Source organism: Eleutherodactylus coqui, chromosome 3 (genome assembly GCF_035609145.1).
Source record: "Eleutherodactylus coqui strain aEleCoq1 chromosome 3, aEleCoq1.hap1, whole genome shotgun sequence".
NCBI lineage: Eukaryota > Metazoa > Chordata > Amphibia > Anura > Eleutherodactylidae > Eleutherodactylus > Eleutherodactylus coqui.
In genome coordinates, this window is record NC_089839.1 from 248,790,901 (window position 1) to 248,809,758 (window position 18,858).

Here is an 18,858-nt window from a genome sequence, read left to right on the forward strand (position 1 = left end):
TTACTGGGAAGGTCCACTTAATGACGCACACGTGGACAAGTGCTGGCGGGCAGGGCCACTATATCTCCCTGACGGCACATTGAGTGAACTTGGTGGAGGCTGAGACCGAGTCAGAGCCTGGGACCGATCACATGCTACCCACACCAAGAATAGTGGGTACTACCTCAGTGCTGGTATCTGCAGCGTTTTATGCCACCTTTTCCAACCCCCCCTCCTCCTCCTCCGCCACCTCTACCTCTCAGAAGTAAGAAGTGTGAGCACGTCGCTAGCAGTCGGTAGCATGCAGTGTGGCAGCACAGTGGTGGGCAAGAGTCAGCAAGCCGTGCTGAAACTACTCAGCCTAGGTGACAAGAGGCACACGGCCTCCGAGCTGTTACAGGGTCTGATAGAGCAGACCCATCTCTGGCTTTCGCCACTGAGCCTCCAACCGGGCATGGTCGTGTGTGACAACGACCGTAACCTGGTGGTGGCTCTGCAGCTTGGCAGCCTCACACACGTGCCATGCCTGGCCCACGTCTTGAATCTAGTGGTTCAGCAGTTTCTGAAAAACTACCCCCACTTGTCTTACCTGTTTGGCAAGGTGCGCCGCGTCTGCGCACATTTCCGCAAGTCTCCAACGGATGCTGCCACCCTCAGGACATTGCAACATGTCTGCTGTACACGACTGCTGTACACCGTGCCCATGACCTGGAATTCTCCGCTGCACATGTTGGCCAGGCTGTACAAGCAGCGTAGAGCAATTGTGGAACACCAGCTGCAACATGGGCGGCAGAGTGATAGTCAGCCTCTGCAGTTCTCTACAGAGCAGTGGGCATGGATGGCAGATATCTGCCAGGTCCTCGGAAACTTTGAGGAGTCTACCCAAATGGTGAGCGGTGATGCGGCCATCATAGCGTTACCATCCCGCTGCTTTGCCTGCTGAGATGTTCGCTGCAAAGCATAAAGGCTGATGCTTTGCGGTTAGAACAGGAGTAGGGGGATGACAGTATGTCGCTTGATAGCCAGACCACCCTCACGTCTATATCTCAGCATGTTTTGGAGGGGCAGGGGGAGGAGGAGGAGGAGGAGGAGGAGGGGGAAGAGACTGCTGGCCATACTGCAGAGAGTACCTATGCTGCTTGCCTCACATCTGTTCAGCATGTATGGGCTGAAGAGGAGGAGGAGGATCCTGAAAGTCATCCTCCTAGTGAGGACAGCGATGTGTTGCGTACTGGGACCCTGGCACACATGGCAGACTTCATGTTAGGCTGCCTTTCCCGTTACCCTCGCGTTAGACGCATTCTGGGCAACATGGATTACTGGGTGTACATCCTTCTAGACCCACGGTATAAGGAGAACCTTTCCCCTTTCATTCCCGAAGAGGGAAGGGGTACAAGAGTGATGCAATACCACAGGGCCTGGTGGAAAAACTGATGCTAAAGTTCCCATCTGACAGTGCTAGCGGCAGAAGACGCAGTTCTAAGGGCCAAGTAGCAGGGGAAGCATGGTGATCAGGCAGCATGTCCAGCGCAGGCAGGGGAACACTCTCCAAGGCCTTTGTCAGTTTTATGGCTCCCCAGTAAGACTGTCTCACACCTCCCCAGTCCAGGCTGAGTCAGAGGGAGCACTGTAAAAAGATGGTGAGGGAGTACATAGTCGATCGTACCACCCTCCTCCGTGATTCCTCTGCTCCATACAACTATTGTGTGTCAAAGCTGGACATGTGGCACGAACTTGCGCTGTACGCCTTGGAGGTGCTGGCCTGCCCTGCCACTAGCGTCTTGTCAGACAGGGTGTTTAGTACTGCTGGGAGGATCATCATGGATAAGCGTAACCACCTGTCAACTGCCAGTGCCGACATGCTTACACTCATAAAGATGAACAAAGGCTGGATTTCCCCAGACTTCTCTTCTCCACTGGTGGAAAGCAGTGGATCCTAATGATTCTTTTAGCTGCAACAGGAAAAATATGCAATCTCTCTCTCTAACCCTAAAAAGGGGAGAAGTAGCTTGGTCTATTCCTTTCGGAACTTCCTCCTCCTCCTAAAACAGCACATCATCACGCTGAATGGCCTATTTTTCTGCGGGCCAAAAAGCACTATTAAAAGCAATGTTTTCGGAGGACTGCCTCCAGGCTCTATTACAAATAAAGCAACAACAAGCTGTTTCTTTAAAAAAATGTTTATGGCTTTCACCTGCCCTCAGGGTTCAGCAATTTTGCATGGGTACACTTGTACTCTTGGTACACCAATTTTTCAGGCCTTCACCTATACTCTTAGCCAACAACTTTTTCCTGACTTCGCCTATACTCTTGGCAAACAAATTTTTTCAGGTGTTCGCCTATACTCTTGGTACACCAATGTTTGAGAGGTTCGCCTATACTCTTGCAACAGAAATGTTTCAGGGATTTGCCTATACCCTTGCTGCAGAAATGTTTCATGGTTCCGCCTATACACTTGCTACTGAAAGGTTTGAGGGGTTTTCCTATACTCTTGAAACAGAAACGTTTCAGGGGTTCGCCTATACTATTGCAACAGAAAAGTTTCAGGGATCCACTTATACACTTGCTACTAAAAGGTTTGAGGTGTTTGCCTATATTTTTGCAACAGAAAAGTTTCAGGGGTCCACCTATACACTTCCTACTAAAAGGTTTGAGGTGTTTGCCTATAATCTTGCAACAGAAAAGTTTATGGGGTCCGCCTATACCCTTGCTACTAAAAGGTTTGAGGGGTTCGCGTATTCTCTTGCTACTAAAAGGTTTGAGGGGTTCGCCTATACTCTTGCTACATAAATGTTACTGGGGCCCGCCTATACTCTTGCTACGGAAATGTTACAGGGGTTCGCCTATACTTTTGCTACAGAAATATTACTGGGGTCTCCCTATACTCTTGCTACAGAAATGTTATAGGGGTCTGCCTATACTTTTGCTACAGAAATGTTACTGGGTCCCCCTATGCCGTTTCTACTGAATGGTTTGAGGGGTTCGCCTATACTTTTGCTACAGAAATGTTACTGGGGTCCGCCTATACTCTTGCTATAGAAATGTTACTAGGGTCCGCCTATACTCTTGCTACAGAAATGTTACAGGGGTCTGCCTATACTTTTGCTACAGAAATGTTACTGGGGTCCGCCTATACTCTTGCTATAGAAATGTTACTGGGGCCTGCCTATACTCTTGCTACAGAAATGTTATTGTGCTCTCCCTATACTTTTGCTACAGAAATGTTACTAGGGACCGCCTATACTCTTGCTATAGAAATGTTACTGGGGTCCGCCTATACTCTTGCTACAGAAATGTTACAGTGGTCTGCCTATACTTTTGCTACAGAAATTTTACTGGGGTCCGCCTATACACTTGCTATAGAGATGTTACTGGGGTCCGCCTATACTCTTGCTACAGAAATGTTATTGGGGGTCTCCCTATACTTTTGCTATAGAAATGTTACTAGGCTCCGCCTATACTCTTGCTATAGGAATGTTACTGGGGACTGCCTATACTCTTGCTACAGAAATGTTACTGGGGTCTGCCTATACTCTTGCTACAGAAATATTACTGGGGTCTGCCTATGCTGTGGGTGCACAAAGACTTCCCATCGCAGTGTTTTACCTATCTGGCACAAATACACTGACTGACTTGGGCAGGAATGTGGGCCAAGGCCGAGGACCTTGGCTGGGTGAAACATGTTTGGGCACTTTGATTTCTTCCTGTGTAATACCATCTTTGTGCACCCACAGCATATGCGAGCCCAAGGAACTCAAACGTTCACAGGTGCACAAGCATCTGAGTCTGCTTTATGCCCACAATTAATGAGGGTGTGAGCTAAGGCTGAGGTCCTTGGCAGGGTGAAACTGCCATGCTTGGGCGCTCTGATTTATTTATGTATAATACTTTCCTTGGGTTCCAGGGGCTCGCCTATGCTGTGGGTGCACAAAGACTTCCCATTTTGGTGTTTTACCTGTCTGGCACAAATACACTGACTGACCAGGGTAGAAATGTGGGCCAAGGTCCTTGGCGGGGTGAAACTCTGCCATGTTTGGGCACTCTGATTTTTTCCTGTGTAATACCATCTTTGTGCACCGACAGCATAGGCTAGCCCAAGGAACTCAAAGACTTCCTATAGCGGTGTTGAGCTATCTGACACCTACACAGAATGAATTGTGTGGGGACACATGGATTTCCCATTGCTATGTAACTCGTGGCACCTTGGATCACACAAGGTGGAGGCTAGGACCAAGCCTGACCCTGGGCCCGCTCACGTGCTTCCCACACAGAGTATTGCTGCATTGTGGAGATGTTTAGAAGTGCTGGCACCTGAGTCCTCTTTATGCCCACTTTTGCGGCTCCTGGCAATTTTGTGACGAAGGTGGCACGGGATTGCAATGATGATCATACGTCAATTTATCATCCATTCTCAACAGTATTGTGGGCTATCGCTCACACTTTCAAAGGGGGTCGCTGCCTGGCCCTGCCAACCCTCTGCAGTGTGTGCCTCTGGTTCCTCCTCATCCAGTACGCACTTATAAATAGACATGAGGGTGGTGTGGCTATGAAGCGAGCGTGTGGCATGAAGGCAGCTGAACGCTGCGCAGGGAAACTTTTGTGTGCGCTGGGGACGCACGGTCGTGCGGGGGCTTGGACTGCAATGCCAGCATGTAACCCTGGAGAAGAGGCAGCGGTGTCACCCGCAGACAGTGATTGTCCTTGGTTGCAGGTAGTGTGGTGCTTGGCTAAGATGTGCCCCAGCGTGTGCCTTGCTAATGAGGGTTTGTCCCTAGTAAATTGTTACGGGGGTGACTGCCAGACTCTTGCCCCCATTTTGGCTTAATAGGGGGACGTGGGATCCTCAGATGCAGCTATGCATGCTACCCCTGCCCTTCCCTATCCGTTTCTGTGGTGTTTCCATGACTTTCTGATGTTTTCTGGTGTTTGACAAGTCATCAGCTATGCGGAGCATCGGTCCCATACAAAAATGCTCGAGTTCCCCATTGACTTCAATGGGGTTCGTTACTCGAAACGAGCTCTCGAGCATTACGAAAAGTTCGACTAGAGCAACGAGCACCCGAGCATTTTGGTGCTCGCTCATCTCTACGTACTACCTTCCCAGTAGCGCCACTTAACTCCAATTAACGTACATTATTACTGTCAATTTGAACTGAAAAAATCTAATCAAAAACAAATGTGAGAAATGTGTTGATAATCTGTGTTCTCTGAAAAATGGCCAGAATCTCTCGGAGGTGTTTGTGTAGGTTTATTTGGCATTAGGTGGGATGGAGTACTTAGTAGTAAAAATATCTGCCATTTACAAAAATATTCTGCTTATTTCAGCCACCTGTTATCTAATAAGAGGCCCCATCCTTCATGTTCAAAAAGAAAAACTGTGTTTGTGCGCAACATAAAGCAAAGATTATGGTTTGATCTTGTACAAAGCCGAACTAGGACACCCATTCGAAGCCTATGGGGTCTTTCCTGTACCTCTGAATCTAGAGCTGGGGGTCACAACCACTTCTGGTCCAATGCCCCCATGCTTGTACTTTTATTCAATTTTTTTCTTGCAAATGGGGTGACCAATAAGCACAATTCTGGCATTGCATTTTTATCTGACAGCATTCACTATGTGGGATTGATAATGGAATATTTTAATAAACTAGACCTTTACAGACGCAGCGATACCAATATTTTAATTTTTTTAAACATATTTTTAAAAACGACAACTGGAAAAAGAAAGTTTTTTAAACTTTTAATTAGAGATGAGGGAGTATACTCACTAAAGGCAATTGCTCGAGCGAGCATTGCCCTTAGCGAGTACCTGCCTGCTCGAGACACAAGGTTCGGCTGCCGCCGGCGGGCAGGGAGCTGCCGGGGAGAGCAGGGCGGAATGGAGGGGAGATCTCTCTCTCCCTCTCTCCCCCCCGCTCCATCCTGCTGACTGTCGCTACTCACCGCTCCCCTGCGCCGGCAGCCGAATCTTTGCTCCCGAGCGGGCAGGTACTCGCTAAGGGCAATTGCCTTTAGCGAGTATACTCGCTCATCTCTGCTTTTAATATTTCTTTTGCAATAACAAAGTCTATCAGAGGGTTTGTCTCTTGATTTAGGCCAGCTTCACACGATCGTATGTGTATTGTGTTTGCGTGAGCGTAGTGCTTTTGTGGAAAGACCTAGATCTTTTTGCTCGTACATCGGTGTATTGTACTGCACTTTTTGTGCCCGCAAGGTACACAAAGACGCCCCATTGAAACGGGTAACTAGTCTTAATGAGTTCCAGATGTGTTCTTTTTCCTGCGCAATTACGCAGTGTGTCACGCATCTCCTTGTATATTGCACACACATTTACAGACTACCCATCGACTTCTATGGGGGCATTTGGTGTGCAAATATGCAGAAAAATAGAGAATGTTCTATTTTTTTTTTGTGCGACCGCGTGAAGCCGCCCAATATTCAGATATCACGAAACAGGCAAAAAGGTAAGGAAGGACTCCCCTTGTATGTAACAGCAATATCTAGACACAGGAACATTTTTAATGATTCCAACTGAATATTTAATCATGGGATGACCCCTAAAAAGAGGAAGTCGCTCAAGATGTATCATGCATTTGTAAGTGCTACAGAATACCCACTTTACTCATAAATCTCACATAATTACAGTTGTACATGATGAGGTTAACTGTTCACTTTATTACATCCAGGTGGGAAAACTTGTGAAAGACACAAAAATAACAGAAAAGGAAAAAAAAACAGCCATCTGAATTAAAATGAAGATTCCTGCCTAGATAGCATGACCCCACCTCATTCATCACATCCCGGCCTGACCCTGACTTTTCACCTCCCGCTGCAGGACTCTCGGCTCTTGGTAAGGAGACAGAAAGAAAACTGTTTAGTTTACTCAAAAAAGTGCCTGCCAAATCCACTATTTGTTTGGCCTTGTCCCTCCAATTCTTCAAAACAATTCACGCTTTTTTTCGTATATAGAACGTTAGAAAACCTAACTGTTGGGTGAATGCGCTCATTTGCATATTTATATCCACAGTCAGATAAAAGGTGCGCCAGTCTAGAAGTAGTGGAAACTTCTTTTATAGTTTTAGGATGCAAAGACGCCAATCACATCTGAAATAAATATATACCTGTAGCATTTTTATGATATTTTAAGCCTATATTTCCATGCAGGAAGACATCTGAGGTAATGTACTTATGCTGGACTAAGCTAATGTTAAAGTCTAGACAAGGTGAAATACTGAAGCTTTTCATATACATTTGTCAATATAATTGCAGAGCCAATAAATAAGAGCAGTTTTCTCACTGGCGGATGTGGCCCATCCATGTATAACATAGCTGGAATTCATTTGAATGGATGCTACACGATACTACACTTTCTCCTGCGGCAACCATTGCAGAGGAAATATATGGGCATCTGCAGTTTTCCCAGGGCAATAATTAATCAGTGGAGACTTCTGAAGCTGGACAGAGTGATCAGCTAATTGCTAAGCCATTGTCATGTTTGTCCTGGACTGCTGACAAAACTATGGATAAGGTACTGGCGTGTATGCTCACTGCAAAAGGTAACTTAGACACAGGAGCAGACCAAACAAGGGGGTACCGATCTGATCAGGACACTCTGAGCCCCTCTGGCAAAACCCACTTTGAAGTGGAGCACCTGTCCCGAAAGGGACGACCCCGCTACTTGCATGAAGCTTGGTCTAGAGCCAAAGGGGAACAAGAGGGAAACAAAACTGACAAGAATGTAAAATAAGACCAGAGATACAGCTGTATAACTGGCACTTTCTGCAAGGAAGAGCTGGATTTTATAAGGAAAGGGGAGAAGCTGATAGGCTGTCAGAGCTGTCAATCAACACAGACAGCACAGCGGCTGACATAATTAATGAACCTGCTGGTTGGCTGACAGAACTGTCAATCACCAGCCACTACCTCAGCCAACAGCAGCAAGGATATATTAATCCTAACTAGTCAGGGCAGGAGATATTAACCCTAACTAGTCAGGATAGGACCAACTGCAGAAAATGTGTGCTGGCAGTGATGTGACAGCCATCTCCAAATTAAGGAAAGGGCACTATTAAGTGAGCTTTATGTAAAATGCTAGCATATGCCCTCATGATCTCCTGCCTAGACTACTGCAACATCCTTCTCTGAAACATCCCATCTAACTTTCTTGCACCATTCCAGTCAACCTTCAACTCTGCGGCCTGGCTAATCCAGATCTCCCCCTAATACGCATAGGCCTCTCTGTTCTGCAATTCCTTCACTGGCTGCCCATTGTCCAGAGAATCCAGTTCAAGATACTATCAATGGCATATAAGGCTTCCTACATTATGTCCCCTCCATACATCTCTGACCTAATATTCCGATACACCACACACTTAATCACTGGTCGTCACAGGACTTACTTCTTTGCTCCTTTCTTGTCGGCTCCTTACACAACCGTCTTCAAGACTTCTCCTGTGTGTAACAAGGTGTAAAGAGCCTTGTATGTTTTATTATGTGAGACTGTTTACATGTTACTGTTTGCAACTGTTCCTTTAGGTTTTTATTCCCCCAGTTTTGAGTGATAGATGGTGCAGAGCGGGAACTGTGGAGGAGGGCCTGGTTGTTACCAGCCAATGGTAAAAACTGTAAAAGGCTGTGAGTGCAGGAAGTGGTGTGCTTTTGTCTGGTATGAGCACAAGGGTGGCCACTAAGCTCCAAGGGCTACAAATCTATGTGTAGGCCAGTGTGACAAATTGAGTTGGTCTAACTGATGCTGCAAGAGAAGTCAGTATGTCTGGGAGCAGGTTCCACTATTCTCACCAGAAAACCTTTCACCATCGAACAGACAAGTTTGGCACTGGGAGAAATCTGTACTGCAAGTGAACCGTACCACGTAATAAAATTTGACCAGTTTGTAGCAACTATATGGTCTCCAGCTGTTGATATGCTAAAACAAGACTGTGGCTTTGCAAGAGCCTGTGACTAAGCTTTTGTCAAGTGGCACCCAGTGGAGCCATGGTAGCCGTGTATGCAGTTACAAGCGCCATCGGACTTCTGCTCCAAATACACGGAGGTTGGAGTGGAAGTCCCCGCGCCACCCTCCGTATACTGGCCGGCGCTTGTAACTGCAGGCATGGCTCTTAGTGAAATCAATGGAAGCCATGCCTGCAGTTACAAGCACCAGCCACTACACAGAGGTCGGTGCGAAGGCTTCCACTCCAACCTCTGTGTATTGCACCTCTGACAGCATGCACTTACTCAGCTGATCGGTCTGGGTCCCGAGCGGCAGCCCCTGGCCGATCAACTATTGATGATCTACCCTGATGATAGGTCATCAATAGTATTCTCCCTGGAAAACACTTTAATGTTGCTTTAAAATAAAGAATATCTCATAGCATTTCACTCTCATGGCTCATCTGTTACCAGGGCTGCAGTCAGGCACTGCCATCCTCTACGCACTGCATGGCATGCCTGTTCAACCACCGGGGTAACTCCTGTCTGCTCAAGGGGCGTGTATATACTCCTGCACCTCCCTTGAAAGGCCAACGCACGCACCCCTAATATGCCTCCCACCAATCCCCATAAAGGTCTGGCTATATAAGCCATCCTTTTCATATGGAGGATGCCTAAATAATCAGTCTTCTATAGCCACTGTGACAAAGCCCCTTCATGTGTTCCAGTTCTGATCTTTGCTTGTATACCTGACCATTCAGCCATACTACTGGAAATATCTCTCTGAGTAATGGCATGGGGACTCTGCAACAAATACCATATCTGGCTTTGGGAAACCAGGAGTGTAAACTGGGGGTTCTCCAAGTGATATCTGTTCAGATAGCTCTAAGACAAACCAGTGCGTGGCATGAGAAGGTGGATCCACATCTGTCTGTCTGTCAGAAATAATAATGTAGTTGCTACAGGAAGTTTTATAAAGGGGTTGTTCCACAAAAAATGTTGTTATAAATAAATCCAGCCCATAATTATAAACATTTTTGCATTTAGACTTCTTTAATAATAATAAATATTTCTGTCCCCAGATATTCCAGGACTAATGTTAGAATAGCGCCACCTGCTGTTTCTATTGAAAAGTCTTCCTGTGTCCAGTCCACCTCTGTAAATGTTCCAAGGTGGTCACACCTCCTCAGTCTTGCTTCTCCACGTTAATACTATCTCATCTCTTATCACTTGCTCAGCATCTACTCTGACATCAGAGAAGACACAACAACTTCAGAAGCAGCCGCTCACCACCCCAAAGATCCAAGAAAAAAAATACAATCAGCAGCACTCACCACTGTGCCAAAAACTATGGTGGAGTAGAAAACTGATATGGTGCTCGCCTCTAAGATTCTGGATCCAAAAGTCCCCAATAGAAGTCCGAAGAATAATGCAGAGGAGCATTAAACGCTGTGACCATGGGTTAAAATAAAGGTTTTTATCTTTATTTGTTTGCGCCTCATTGGGTGCTGCCTCCTCTACATTATTCTCTGGACCCCAGAGATCCCTCCACGTACCTAGCGGAAGGAAGAGAAGCAGGAGGAAGAGAAACAAGACTGAGAATGTGAGACCACCTGGGAACAACTACTAAGGTGGACAAAGAATAGAAACAGCAGGTGGCGCTATTCTAATATTAGTCTTGGAATATCTGGGGACAAAAATATTTATCAAAGAAGTGTAAATACAAAGAGGTTTATAATTATGGGCTGGAATTAACGAGAAGCAACAATTTTCATGGGACAACTGCTTTAACTAAAGGTTCCGCTGTAAATAACAATAAGAGATATTCGCAGTCGTCTGAAGACTGCTTGCCTGCGTACTTTACTATATGTATTTGTGCAGGCATGACATGTTCATATGGGCAGGCAGGACACCCCCGCCATGAAGTATATGGTTATAAAGCCTAAAGAAGTCCCGGTGTGTTGTGTTCCTGGTGGGTTTGCGCTAGACTTCGCGCATCCCTTTGTGTATTTTGTGCGCAGACTTCCTTGGGGCCCTTCGGTGTGCAAATACAAAAATAGAGCATGTTTGTGCACAAAAAAACAAAAAGGAGAACAGACTCATTGAAATCAATGGGTTCCATTCTCTGCATATTGCGCGTGCTAAGGGAGGTTTCAGACAAGCGTAAAAGCAAAAACGCTTGCTCCAGCACAATGCATTTGCACTGTGAAGGAGGGTTTTTTTCACGCATGCCTGCGCAACTACTGTGTGCATCTGCACAGGCACCGTTTGTTGACATGGGTGGAGGAATCACCCCGGCCCTGATTTATATGGCACACCCAAAAATAGAGCAAAATGCACACGCCAAAAAGAATGGCGAGAAAGAACCCATTAAAAACAATGGGTCGTACTCTCTGCGCAATGCGTGCGCACATGCATCTGTCTAAGGCTGCCCTAATTTTGCCCCCACCAAGAGCCCTCAGCTTCAATCACACAACCGTATGATCCATGTGAGAGTTTATACCACTTGGATTCCACCACCGACAAACAAAGTAGTCTTGCATTTGACCAGTTTCTTACATTCATACAACTATTTCCGAATGTATTTTAGGGATAGGATTAAATGGGACTTCGAACAACTCTTCAGTGGATAGAAAACACATTAGTAAGCAGCACTTAAAGGATACTGTATAGATATCTGTAAGCCGGTTGGTTCCAAGCTGTGAGACTCACTGTTTTTTGTAGACAGTCTAGTAGACCTTCTTCCCAAAGACCATCGTCAGCGATAGCTTGCACATTTCTGTCCAGTGCTTGGTCATGCTTGTCCCTCTCTTTTCTGCATATAGTACCCAATAGGATGCAGAACAGGCAACATGTTGATGTAATCATGCAGTCTTGTAATCTGAGCAGAACACGTGACTCGGACTGCAGTCTCATGAGATATCATGTTTGACACATACTTCTCGGTCTTGGAAAAATTAGACATTGACAGGTTGAGAGGAAAAACAGGTGAACTTTGAAGAAAAGGCTCTGTTCACATTTGTTATTGCACCATGTTCAAAGTATGCTCCGGGAAAGCTCTTGGCTCATACGCCATACGTATTCATTAGCCCTGTTGACCCAGCATATGTCAAAAGAGTGCTGTGTTGGAATACACTGGGCTGGTATGTGTTTGATTCCTTCTTTTGGCATAGAATAGTGTAGTAGGCTAAATTAATCCATGCAAAACCTGCAGGAACATGTATACCACACAATGAAGATTTTTCTTACAAAGTGACCCTATTGGCGAGGTGTGAGCAGATCTCACAGTTTTCCATCAGAGGTATGTATGCACCCGGCAATACTCCTCATGTATGCTGTACCTTTGAAGGAAGGGGAAATAAAATGTAAAAGCTGAACACGTGTAGATCCTGCAGCATTGTGAAGTGCAATTACACCTTAAAAACGTATTTGCTGTTTATTATGTTGGATTGGATGTTACTTTGACTCATGTAAAGGTCTGAACACAAACAAATTGTTTTGGTGGCTGGTTGTGGCTGACAGCGTCCCCTACCTCCTCATGCCCTCAGGCACAGTCAGCACCATGTCCACTATGTCCTGTGCAGCAGAAACTGTACCAGCTGTCAGGTTCCTGGTGTCTATAGGATGCATGCATGGCTGGACTATCACTTAGAAAGCCAGCACACCAATCCAGCTTTTCCCTCCCCGGCCAATCCGAACAAGCATCTGACTATTTAAAGTACCCTCCCCACTACAGTTGCGCATTTAGTCCTGTCTGGTATGCCAAAGTGTTCACTTGTTCTGACCAACACCTGGTTCAACTTTTGCCTGTTCTACTTAGCTGTCCCATCTAATCTATTCCTGATCTCGGCTTGTTCTTGAACCACTCTATATCTGTTTGCCTCCTGCTCTGACCCTTGGGAAGTTATATTGCTATACATGAATTCCTCCTGTCTTAAAGGGGATTTGTCATTAGAAAAAAAATTCAATACTTACCTATTCCTCCCCAGGCAGCCTTTTTACTGCATCTTCTCCTCGCTAATGACGTAGCCTACACTGACAGGCAGGAAGCAGAATGTTGAGAATGCACGTTATTTTACAGGAAGAAGAGGATTCGGACGGCTGGAGGTGAGATGACCCGGGGGACTGGAGGAGCCAGGAGAAGATCATGGGGAGAAGACGCAATAAGAAGACTGACTGGGGAGGAATAGGTAAGTATTGATTTTTTTTTCTAATGACAAAACCCCTTTAGTCTCTTTTCTGTCTCATGACCTTATTTGTGCCTGTACTTCCTAGAACCGTGATGCGGTTATCTTGAATAGTTTGTATCAACTGCCATAACAACAAAACTACTTCTAGGGTAACCGCCTTGGGTCCTTGCAGTGAAGAACTTATCTATATTGATTGGGTTAAAAGGTGAATACCAGGGAACCCCAGGAGCTGCTACCAAGAGCAGCCCCAAGCCAAATCAGCTAGTGGCATGGTGGGTCAACATCTACTGCTCTAACACACTTTAGTGAGATACATTGGCCAGCAGATTTCAGTAAATCGGACTGCCAGCGACTGACAAGATGTTGAAAGATATCTGTGTGAGTCAAAAATGTTAACATTATCAGTGTACAACGGAGCGGGCGAACCACTGAGTGGGAAACCTGGGCACTGTGATGCCACTGTTTTTGGAGGCCACACTTCATTGACAAGAGAGGTTTTAGTAAAGCTTATTGAAGCTTTGGAGGTGGCAGTAGGACTTGGCTTGATGGAGGTGCCTGAAGTTTGCTTTCTCTTTGCAGAATTAAAACCCCCTTTTTAATTGCTTTGCTTGGCCGTTAACAGAACCTCTTTGCTTCCAACTGGCTATTTAGAATTGGCAAATGTGGTAAATTGCTGGATTGGGCATTTTGAGTACATTTCTAAATTACAGTGATTATCTGCTCTTTTAGAAGTGCATTCAGGATTGACAGGTCTGGGAGGCTATGTGAGACTTGCAAGCAGGCAATGGGAGCACTGACAATGGGATTATGCATCTGTGTGGTATTATTATAATGTAGCAGCCATGTGAATCAGTCCAATATCAGCTGTGTAAGCTTAAATAAAGCCTACATTGCCTAAACACTAATTACATTTTCCAGTGCTATAGAGAAGCTTTTTTTGGACGGCAGAAAATACAGTATATATAATACATAGTTAGGAATTTTGAGTTTTTAGGTCTGTGCTTTGTATAGTATGTAATTTTCTAAGACCATGTCATAAAAGGCTATTGTCAAGGTCTCTCCGGAGTCTCAAAACCAGACTATATTAAATATGTTCTTTATATGAAAGTTGCACTGCAGATGATTAATTATACTTTTTTCTTTGACATGCCTTACTTATTGAGAAAGCGGGGTCTCATGTAACATTTGGCACAGGGTCTTCTTACACAGAGCAGATGCATTATTTAAGACAGCATTGGCATAAGGGTAGTAATCATAATGGAGTATAATTCTTATGTGGGGGTGTGGCATATGTCATCATTCCTTGATCGGGGGAGATTCCAACTACCAGGACCCCCATGATCTTCAGAATGGAAGATCTTCATTGCTTTTCTCTCCACAGTGATGCTCCCAACTACGTGCTGACCGGGTAACTGCAACATAACGTCATCCACTTGCACTATGTTGTAGTTCTCTGCACAACGCTAAAGGAACATCCCTTTATTATTTTTGGCATTGAAACCTACACAAATCATCATTGGTTCAGGGTGCTGATGTATCCCTTCCTACCAGAGGCGTAACTTGAAGCTCCCGGGCCCGATGCAGAACTTGTAACAGGGCCCCCAACTATAATGCTTTACTCATAGTACTGGGTTCCCTATATGGAGAAGAGAGGCCTTATGGGCCCCCCAAGGCTCGTGGGCCCGGGTGCAACCGCATCCCCTGCATCCTCTATAGTTACGCCTCTGCTTCCTACTGAAGCTCTCTCTATTCAGATTAACTTCTGTGTACAGACACAAGCCCATCACCGGCTCTCCAGGAGGATATTGTATGGATAGGATTGGGTTGTTTTCCATTACAGCAAGGGCAGAATGATTCTAAAGAAGAAAGCACTAAACCACTATAAAAGGATTAACAGGTAATTGCCTTGTAGATAATGAAGCCATAGGCTGGACTCCTAAATAAAATCTATAATGGGGCTCCTACTATGTTGTTGGTTTCTTCTTATGTACAAGAGGGACCTTTGGGTCTCATTTGGGACTGAGTGAAACTGCTACCTCTGAATCCTCTATGCCTATGACCGTGTACTGAAGGCTTGGGGCAGAGGCGTAACTTGAAGCTCCCGGGCCCCGATGCAAAACTTGTAACAGGGCCCCCAACTATAATGCTTTACTCATAGTACTGGGCTCCCTATATGGAGAAGAGAGGCCTTATGGGCCCCCTAAGGCTCCTGGGCCCGGGTGCAACCGCATCCCCTGCATCCTCTATAGTTACGCCCCTGGCTTGGGGTATGTTCACATGTAATGGATTTGCTCCAGATTCCAAATCAAAATCCACTTCAAAATCAGCCCCATTTAGTGGGGATATTGACTTGGTTATTGGTGCAGCTTTGTTGCAGATTTTACTTCTTAAATTGAATGGGTGAAATCTAGACTAGAAACCCCTAAACAAATACTGATCCCAGACCCCATAAATAAGTATAGACCCCCAGACCATATGCAGATAGTCACATCTCCATGTTTCTTCATTCCTTAGTGTCACTACAGATAACATCCTGGGACGGGGACATCACCCAGGAATGAAGAGGACTGCAGAAAGAGGAGGGGTCAACATATTTCAAAGAGGATGCAGCGCTTGCGGTGTTTTTCTGGGAATCCAGATCTCCCCATTTTCCATAGGTCTCCCAAACATGCCAAGAGAGTTAGCAAGTATAATATTAATAAATGGCACCCATGGTATATATGTAGATATAGATTTACTCACACGAAGTAATACATCTATACACACAATGCACCCAGGGATCTATGTGCAGCTGACGCTGCCCTAGGCACTAAGCCTGAATGTGCCCCCCCATTAAATAACCATTTACACTCACCAATTATCATCACGCTTTGCTTGCTTCTGGGCAATCATTATGATAATTGGTCAGTGTTAAAGATGTTGCCTAGCTGATCCAATTTCATTAAAAAAAACAACTCAATATGCTTTAGACCGGCTTCATACAGGCAAGAAAATCCTGCAAAACTTGTGCGTTACAAAACGCACAAATCTCGCACGAATATGAATTCCATTCTTTTGAAGGGGGTCCTACACATGAGCGATGTTTTCCCGCATCGCACTGTCGTATCTTTGGGCGTGCTCATGACCTGTATCTCCTACTGTTTGCAATGCGGCCAGCGGCCCCATTGCACTGCCGGACACATCGCACCACTGGCCCCATCGCACTGCTGGCTGACAGTCGTGGTGAAGGATCGCATAGGTTCTCCCATTGTTTTCAATGGCGGAGATTGCGTTGCACTCGCATCCACCTAGCATGTGGTGCGATACTTCCGCCGTCCCTATTGAAGACAATGGGAGATGCAATGCGAGAGCACACCCGAAGATAGAGCATGAGGCAATTTGTGTCTTGCATTGCATTGCATCGCTCACATGTAGGACCCATTCAAAATACTGGGGTTCATACTTGTGTAAGATTTGTGCGTCTCGCAACACACAAATCTTGCACGATTTTCTCGCCCCTGTGAGAAAAATAAAATTATGTTCTTCAAAGTGCTTTATACAAGCGATGCTTCCCAAAACTGTTCCATGTAAAATTAGGTCCCTTTAAGCACACCCTATGAAAACTTCTCTCTAAGCGTCCCATATAACATGATGCCACTGAAAAATGTGTCCTATATAAAATAATGTCACCCAAAATGTGCCCCATATAAAATGAGGATACCTGAAAATGTGCCCCATTATAAATTATACCCCATCTCTCTCACAGCGAATGCCCCTCATTGCTCCCCCTCTCACATGTTGCTGCCCATGCCCCCTCCCACCATTTCGTTCCTGCTTCTCTTTGTCCCTTCTTTTTCGGCTACTCTTCATGCTGCTGGAGCATCGTGGTGATGTCAATAGCCTGCGCCCCCCCCCCCCCCCTCTTTCACTCATTGTTGTCTGCACCAGGCTCCATGGCATCACCAAGCTGTTAATAGGTAGAAGGCTGCTCCCAGGGAAGATGACCAGGTGAGGGACTAAAACATTCCCCCAGCTTGCCACACACTGCTGACTCTTGCACAAGTTGTAAAAAAAACCAGTTACCTACATGATTAATTATTTTGCTTGTGACTGTAGTCGCCCATTGCAGGTGGCCGCCCTAGGCATTGAACCTTCAGTGCTGAGTGGCAAATATGGCACTGACTGTACCTTTACATTCATATACTGGACACATATAGTACACAGTCCAATCCTAAACTTTGCTTTTACACCTTTGCCACAATTTGTTTGAATCCTGGATCACAGGATCCCAAGCAGTTTCTTCCTTTTTACACCTCTGGTGTCAGATAGCAAGGGAAAGGCTATTGCCATTGCAGAACGGAGAATCCAGAGTTTGAGCAGACAGAGATCATGAACTCTTCAGTGACCTCTTTACAGCAGCTCTGGATATTATCAGCTTGTGCTGATTTATATTGGTGCTCAACTGCTTTTACAGCAGGGCTGCTGGGTGCCAACAGGCCATTACCAACTGACTGGTTTACACAACTATTGATGCAGTGGCCATGCACCAGACTCACTCGTGCATCTTCTTGTGTGTCAGACCAGTACTGTTTTGTCTCCACCACAAGTATGGGTGTAGACCTAGTGATGGGCTGTATCCGCCCAGTGTACACCCACAAGCTGCTGATTGGCTGGCTGATGCAAGGTCCTAGCAGCGTGGAATGAGTTTTGGGATGGAGGGTTAGGGTTAGTTTAAGTGTTAGACTTACAGTATTAGCTGTACATGCTTCCATTTGAGAGCAGGGCTGCATTAACATGAAAGCATTTATAGCTAATAATGTAAGCCTAACACAGAAAGTGACCCTAACTCTCCATCTCAGACAATAATCATTCCACGCTGCTGTGACCTTGCCAACCGTGTCACCTCATGTCCCCTCCAGCATCTCACCCCCCCCTTCCTTCCCAGCGCTGCCAAGCTGTTATCAGGGCCGTGGCCCTCTATCCTGGCTGCGCAGAAGCTGCAAGCAAAGAAGGGAAGCGGGCAAGGGGGGTGGTGGGAGGTGAATGGCAGGACCCAGGAGGCCAAACGTGGCGGCATGACTTACGTGAGCCAGGAGGCAGGAGCCTGAACGTGACCTGAGGCCTGAGCGGACAGAAGAGGACCCAAGGACAAGCCACACCGGTGGGGTCACTCACCACAGTTGGCGGGGACAAGTTTCAGCACCCCAGCACAAAGGACAGCAGTGGAGGGGGGAGTGCAGCCAATCAGGAACTTGGGACATCACCTGGCTCTCAAGCAGCCTAACACTTGCCTACACCCATCACTTCTGGTGTCAACAAGATCCAACAGTACCTGTCAGACCATTGTCTGCAAAGGCTCTCTGCCTCGTCCTACCCCATTGTTGGCGGATATTCAAACAACTATCTTGCAGCAGCACCAAGGTGAGAGAAAAACAAAATTATTAATATTATATTTCAAGTGCAGCCCTCTCCTTACAGCCCCCCTAGGCATCAGCCCTTAGGTGGCTTGTTATAAATATGGCCCCATTGTTCATATGACCTGTTAAGGCAGATGAATTTCACAGAGTGGAGCCTCCATTCAGGACCCCTTTCTGGAAGTCCCGTTCTGGTAGTCTTTGAGCCGTCCTTGGATTACAGCATGACTATACATCTGAATGGCTCTCCTGTAAGACTATATCTCCTCCATATTCTTAAAGTGGTTATGTGTGATTGCAAAGCCTATCCAAAGGGGTATTCCCATCTTGGCAACTCTATTGCAATGTACTGCAAAATAGGAAACTGA